The sequence below is a fragment of the Primulina tabacum genome, unplaced genomic scaffold, assembly GCF_025594145.1.
Source record: "Primulina tabacum isolate GXHZ01 unplaced genomic scaffold, ASM2559414v2 Contig782, whole genome shotgun sequence".
Classification (NCBI taxonomy): Eukaryota; Viridiplantae; Streptophyta; class Magnoliopsida; order Lamiales; family Gesneriaceae; genus Primulina; species Primulina tabacum.
The window spans coordinates 48671-55287 of record NW_027459908.1 but is presented as its reverse complement, the minus strand read 5'-3'; the positions used below and the strand labels follow the sequence as shown (position 1 = coordinate 55287).

The 6617-nt window shown below is 31.4% G+C and overlaps 1 pseudogene; it reads right to left on the bottom strand.

Moving 5' to 3' along the window:
• Positions 1–3490: 3490 nt before the first annotated feature.
• LOC142535002 (caffeic acid 3-O-methyltransferase 2-like) lies at positions 3491–5383 on the bottom strand (annotated as a pseudogene).
• Between the last annotated feature and the right edge of the window lie 1234 nt (positions 5384–6617).

The following is a 6617-nucleotide window of genomic DNA, read 5'->3' as shown; positions in this document are numbered from 1 at the left end:
ACCGGAATAGTTATCGTGAAAACTAAGTGAAATTGCTCCTCTAGATATTTTCTATCATTGATATTTTCTCACTTCGGTTATTCGATTACTATTTATTTACAATTAATTCGTTTTAAGTAAACCAACCTTTAATTTATTCTTCTAGATAAAGTAGTGACTATTTTAACTACAAGCACTGATATATTTTATTATACACTCATCCTGGGAACGATACTTTACTCTCTTTTATTAAAACTTGACAACCGTGCAGTTGTCAGCGGAAAATACGCGACAATACAACTTTTGTACAAACTCATTTCAACTTAAGACTTATCTATTGTTTAATTAAAACTCCTAGCACACTCGATTGCAGGTGTAAACTCACAATCCGCATAATATTTAACGTTTTTTGTGTCAAGACTACAAATACAATCTTTAATGTCTTTTTGTTAATATTCATTCATCTAAACTTTGATGCTCCACTCTCATGTGTATGTTAGTGATTGTGTGTGAGGAATTTTTCATTGTATGTATATATCAAATGTATAGTCACACTTATGTTTGCTCTCATTTTAGCTAATGTAGAATGCCCATGATTTGAATCTCATTCCAAAATTTGTATTTGATCTCCAATATGTTTATTCACGGCCTCCAATAGTGATATAGATTTTAGATAAAAGAATATGACCGTTTGGAAATGTTGTGTACAGATTCAGATATTGCAACAGTCACATTCGTATTTCTGGCCATTTTGCGAAACTAGGTTGTTGATGGTCTGATCTGATATGCCATCATATCAGCTTGGTTTGACCTGGTCCGATCTCTTTGCTTTGACTTGAGCTGAACCAAGTCAAGCTGATTAAGTCGAGATGTTCTGTTCTTTTGAATAAAACTCTTGATTCATCGATTTTTGGGCAAAGTGATAAACATAAAAGTTGTAGCATTTCTCTTGGCTTTCCATGGAATCAAGAATCACACAATTTCAAGTTCTTATGAGATAGATATTCACAACAGATCAGACAATTAGTAATCTAGAACATGTTCTTTATTCAGTGCAGAATCATCAAATTCATTATGGTTTATTATTATTTTTATTTGATTTATACTTTTGACTTGTTAAGATGATTTTATTCATTTTTAATCTTCATAACTCATACTGAATAGTTCCATTTGAATAACTGAGCTTAGAGATATTACCAATGTACCATAACTGGTCAGACTGAGCTGATTGTTGTTTCTATTTCTGTCAGGTCGATCTTACGACTAATATTTCGCCTAGATAATATCTGAACTTACTTAGATTTTGTGAAGTAGGACTTGTGGAAAATTGAGTTCTCTATTCGGTCGTTTTAGTGGTTTGTCATTTTCATCACTGAGCTATGAGATATCATCAAAACACAGCATCGCCATATTTTAATCTTTTTTATTTCAAATTTCAGCTTCCCACTTGAACTAACAACTTGACACTTGAGTAATATATTAAAAAGTCAAATAACAAATTTGTTATCATCGAAATCATGATTGCTTGTGTTTCTCAACCCAACAGATACATTTCGGTTTTTCATTTTGTTTGATACTTTTTCAGATTTTTATTTTATACTTGTTCATATATTTTTGAATTTTTAAAGATCGATAAATTTTATTTTATTTTTAGAAAAACTTTTGGTTGGTAAATATTTGTTTGTTCATTTTCATACTAAAAGGTAGCCAATCTTCCTAGGAGTTATATTTCATATTCTTTTATTGCCCACTTAATTATTATATGTTAAAAAATTATGTCATACATGTTATATAACGCACATAGATATGCCATTTGCTAAAAATATTGTTTGTTTTTAAAGTAGGGGTAAGCAGAAATCAAACCAATCCAAATCGATTTGATATTTAATCGATCACATTATATAAAATTCACCAAATCAAAAAATTAGTTTGGTTCAAAGTTTTGCAGAAAAAAATCCTAAGTAAACCAATTTCATAAATATATTATTTTATTATACATATGTATATATTATTTGATTTTGTGTTCGTATTATATCAAATCTAGTTAAATATATGTGTACATATTGATATTTATCTATTTTTATGTGATATTTGTAATGATGTTATCATACTTTACAATGTGAAGTGATTAATATCTATATTCATATTGGTATTTATCTAATTATATTAGCTAGTTTAGAAAATTTAAATTATGTTTAAAAATATTCAAAATACCCTGAATTTATTGAAAAACCAAAATGTTTTCGTAAAAGATGGTAATAATACAATTAACAAAGAGGTGAGTCGAGGGAGTAACAAAAAAAATCCATATATAACCATGTTCAAGGATTTTAAAGGTTGGTGTACTTCACAACCAAAAAATTTATGCTCCTCAAACAAGAGGAAGGGTTCACAACACAATGAAAGAAGGGATGAGATGCCTGGTAAGATGAATCAATCAATGTGCTAGGGAACGACATTGGAAATGAAAAGCAATCAAGGAACCATATGCATGTTGTTACTAATCGTCTTTATCATCCTAGATTATACAAAGATGTGACTAATAGTGGCCGGCTTTCATATAGTAAATATTGAAACATATGTCATGGGGTACAAACATTCAAAGAGGAGTCGAAAAGAAAAATATAATATAAGCATTATGATTCGTTTAATCATGTCACTCTAGTTTATTGTACTTTTAAGAATATTTTTCAAGAGAAAATCAACAAGATGATTCTCACATGCCACAAAAAAAAAAAAAACATGGTCATTGGTAAAGATTTGTTTCACCCTATGGTCTTTACGAATGCGAATTTCTCAGATTTAAAACCATTATTGGATCAGCAAAGAAACTGAGGAAGCATATAATCAAAAGATAAATTAAAGAGATGCTAGATCCATAAGGAAAATATTTGAAGTGAGAAAATGTCTGATTATGCTATTGTTATGAAGTAGAATCTGTATAACAGGAAAATTGGTCAGGGGAGTCATACCATAAAGGCGAGAGAGTCCATGACCTTTCGGTCTAGGAACAAACACTTGTTAAAGATTAATAATTATTATTGCAATAATTTGAAATAATACATTATCCTAATATGTGTAAGTAAGGAAGAGACGCCTACTTACAGTGGACGCTTTTATGCAATTGCAATAACTTAAATCCGATTTTAATTTATATATGCAGTTGAAATTAGTCATAATTTTTTGTTTACATTATTTTTGTTATTAGGAAAATAAAAAGATATTGGTCTTAATTTATTGCATAAATAAACAACTGGCGGGCATTAGATGAAGCTAAATATAATTTATTCTTCAAGTTGAACTTATCGCCGATATGCATGCGATTCAAAATACATAATGAATTTAAGGGGAGATCAATAAGCTAGATTGATCATTATTTAACACCAGCACAGTGTACACGCCGTCAATTATTTATCCATTAGTTTTTGCATGTTAACAGGAGTAAAAGAGAAAAGGGTCGTAGCAAGCCTAAAGTTTTATAAAACGGTAATTATCTTTAGGAGAAAAGTCATAGCAAGCCTAAAGTTTTATTATAAAACGGTAATTATCTTTAGCTACTCAATATTTCTTTTTATATTTATTTATAAAACTCCATGATCCAGAGTGGGAGAACACAACAAACTGTTCGAGATTCTTTGAATCCTGCTTGCTTCGCCAATGCATGAAATTCATTTTCTGTCCTCTCCTTACCACCGGGACTAAATGCTAGCATAACCATGTCAGATTGCAAATTACATTTAAAATCTTCTGCTGGGGTCTCTGAAAGGATATGCTCCACAACGATGATTTTTCCGTTATTTGGAAGTGCTTCATGGCATCTCTTCAGTATTTTTATGCAATTCGTATCGCTCCAGTCATGAAGAATCCACTGTGGATTCGGTAAAAAAAGAATTGAATCAGTCTAATAAGAAAATAATCATAAAAATATTATTACAAAGTTGTAAGAAACTATTGGGAATCAAAAATTATGAAAAAGCATTCCTTTTTTTAAAACGGGTGGAAAACTAACGTGAACAACGGTTTAATTATATGTATTGAATAAAATATATTTTTCTTATAATGCCACTATATTGCCACATTGAAAAGGGAAAAAAAAAAGAGCTGGCGATGTTTACAATGAATTTCTATAATAGCATCAGTTAAGCATTTCGTAAAGACAATAACATATATAAAGTAGTTGTTATAAAGGTTTATTTTATAGTCACGCTTCCACATACATGACTTAGGTGTAGCATTTATTATTATTATCATTATTGCTGAACAATTTAGAAGGCTAACAAAATGATGAATATACATATACATATACATACACAAACACGCACATATATTATATGATGAAACAATTTCACCTTCATGATAATGGCTTCGCCTTTCGGAACACTAACGAACATGTCTCCACCCATGTGCTCCATGCCTGATCAATACAAAAAGGTCGGCCAAGTTTAAGTTTCACGTAAACCATCAAATTAAATTAAAAAGCGAGCTCCAAACACAAATATTTCAATGGAACCGATTTAAAATACATTACAAAGAACCAACACAAATATTTCACATACTTGCAAAAGATGGTGCGTCTCGAATAACGTGGGGCAAATCAAAATTAATGCCCTTTATAGTTGGATTCTTGGATAGGATCATGCGCAGGGAACCACCGATTCCACCTCCAACATCGACCAAAGTCCTCAGACCCTTGAATCCCTCGTACGTATCTACAATTCTTTTCATCAACATTGTCGAAAAATTGGACATTGCTATATTAAAACCCTTGTTAAATCTTGGATCTGTGGCGTGATACTCGAATGTGCTCATTTTATATACTTTTTCAACAGGAAGTCCCCCCTCGAGAATTGCATCTTTCAGGTGGTACCTACACATACAATTATTAATGATTACACATGCACACATATAGTACGTGTAGAGGTTGGAATGTAGTTGATACTTGCCAAGTCTCCAAGTAAACCCTGTCTAGGCTCATGATCAACAAAGGGGCTAGAGAAACTCCATCATCATTCTTGGTGTAGAACTTGCAGACCGGAGCCAAGGAATACAGCCGCTCAACGCGCCATCAGGCAGGGTTTTCACTCGACAATTTAAAATAGAATAGCTCGCAAGCAGGCGGAGGATTCTGTCCACCATGTTATGCGCCTCTGGATTGTTGGTGGGAATTTTCGCGGCGAGTTCTCTTGGTGAAATAAAGGCGTCGGGCCCCTTATTCTTCATGAGTTCAAGGAGGTCGAGCTCCAGCGCCACTTTGAGGACATTAGGTAGCACTGAAAAAGAGGCTAGTTGCATGGCGAATAAGAAAGAAGCCTCGTCCCCTTGTGCAACCTCCATTTTTGTATTCATTTTTCCTGAAAAGATTGAGAACAAGAAGCAACACTTTGGGTAGGAGTGTGCATATGCAGAGACAAACATATTTATAGTAGCTTAGTTTGTAGTAATTGCTATAAGTTTTTTTCATATAATATAAATATAAGCCATATTGTTTTAATCAAAATTATTTTTTTGCATTAATATATATTATATATATTATATATATATCGTTGCATCAGGGAAATTAACATATATGTATGAATGGTGTATATATTGTTTATTGTTATAGAATAGGCCGGATATCATTAATCGTTGGTCAAATTACGTTTTAGTTAGGACACATTCCCTGAAATCCATGCCACCCAAGAGAGCTGCATGCATTTTGCTGTCTAAGTCATAATCTATATTATATATATTATTATACTTAACGTATCATATTAACTAAATTTGATATGTTGATGTGGTACAAAAGTTTTTTATTTTTTTATTCGTAATATTGTTAGTTAATTTTGTTGGTGTACGTTTATTAGTAATTTTTATGTCTCTCTATTTTTTCGGATTTTTCTCCAATTATCTATAATTTATCTAAAAATTCAAATATCTAGTAAATTTTATCTAATCAGTAATCTATAATATCATATTCTAAAAAATAATATATGTATTTTACACCAAATTATCAAAGAAAAAAAGTTAATATGACATGTATCATGTGCCATGGACACTAATTTATTATAATTACTGGCTACTACGGTTCCCATTAATTATATATCTGGTCTATAAAAAAGTTTATGTTAAATTTTTAAATATAAAAATTCCAATTATTATAAAATCAAGAAATGGAGAGAAGACGTAGGAGTATTAAATTCTCCGAACATCCATAAGCATCTATGCGTTCGTTTATCATTCAGTCTACCTTTATTAACCATCCAACTAAATAGGCTTTTGTTCAAATCAGTTTCAATAAGTCTTCTTCCGCACAGTGGATACTCGTATGATACGAAGAAAGTTTCAGCATTGTTAACACAATAAAGCTATGAAAGAAAATTTATTCACCTCCTCTAAATTTCCTATCTTGATCCTGACATCTTATTTTTTAAAATAAGAGACGTGTGACGTTAGTTCTAAAAAAACAATAATAATGATGAAGAACATTGAAAAAAAGCAAAAAATTGTGTGAGACAGTCTTACGGATCGCATTTTGTGAGACGGGTCTCTTATTTGGGTCATCATGAGAAGTATTATTTTTTGCTAAGAGTATTACTTTTATTTGAATATCGGTAGGGTTGACCCGTCTCACAGATAAAGATTCGTGAAACCGTCTCATA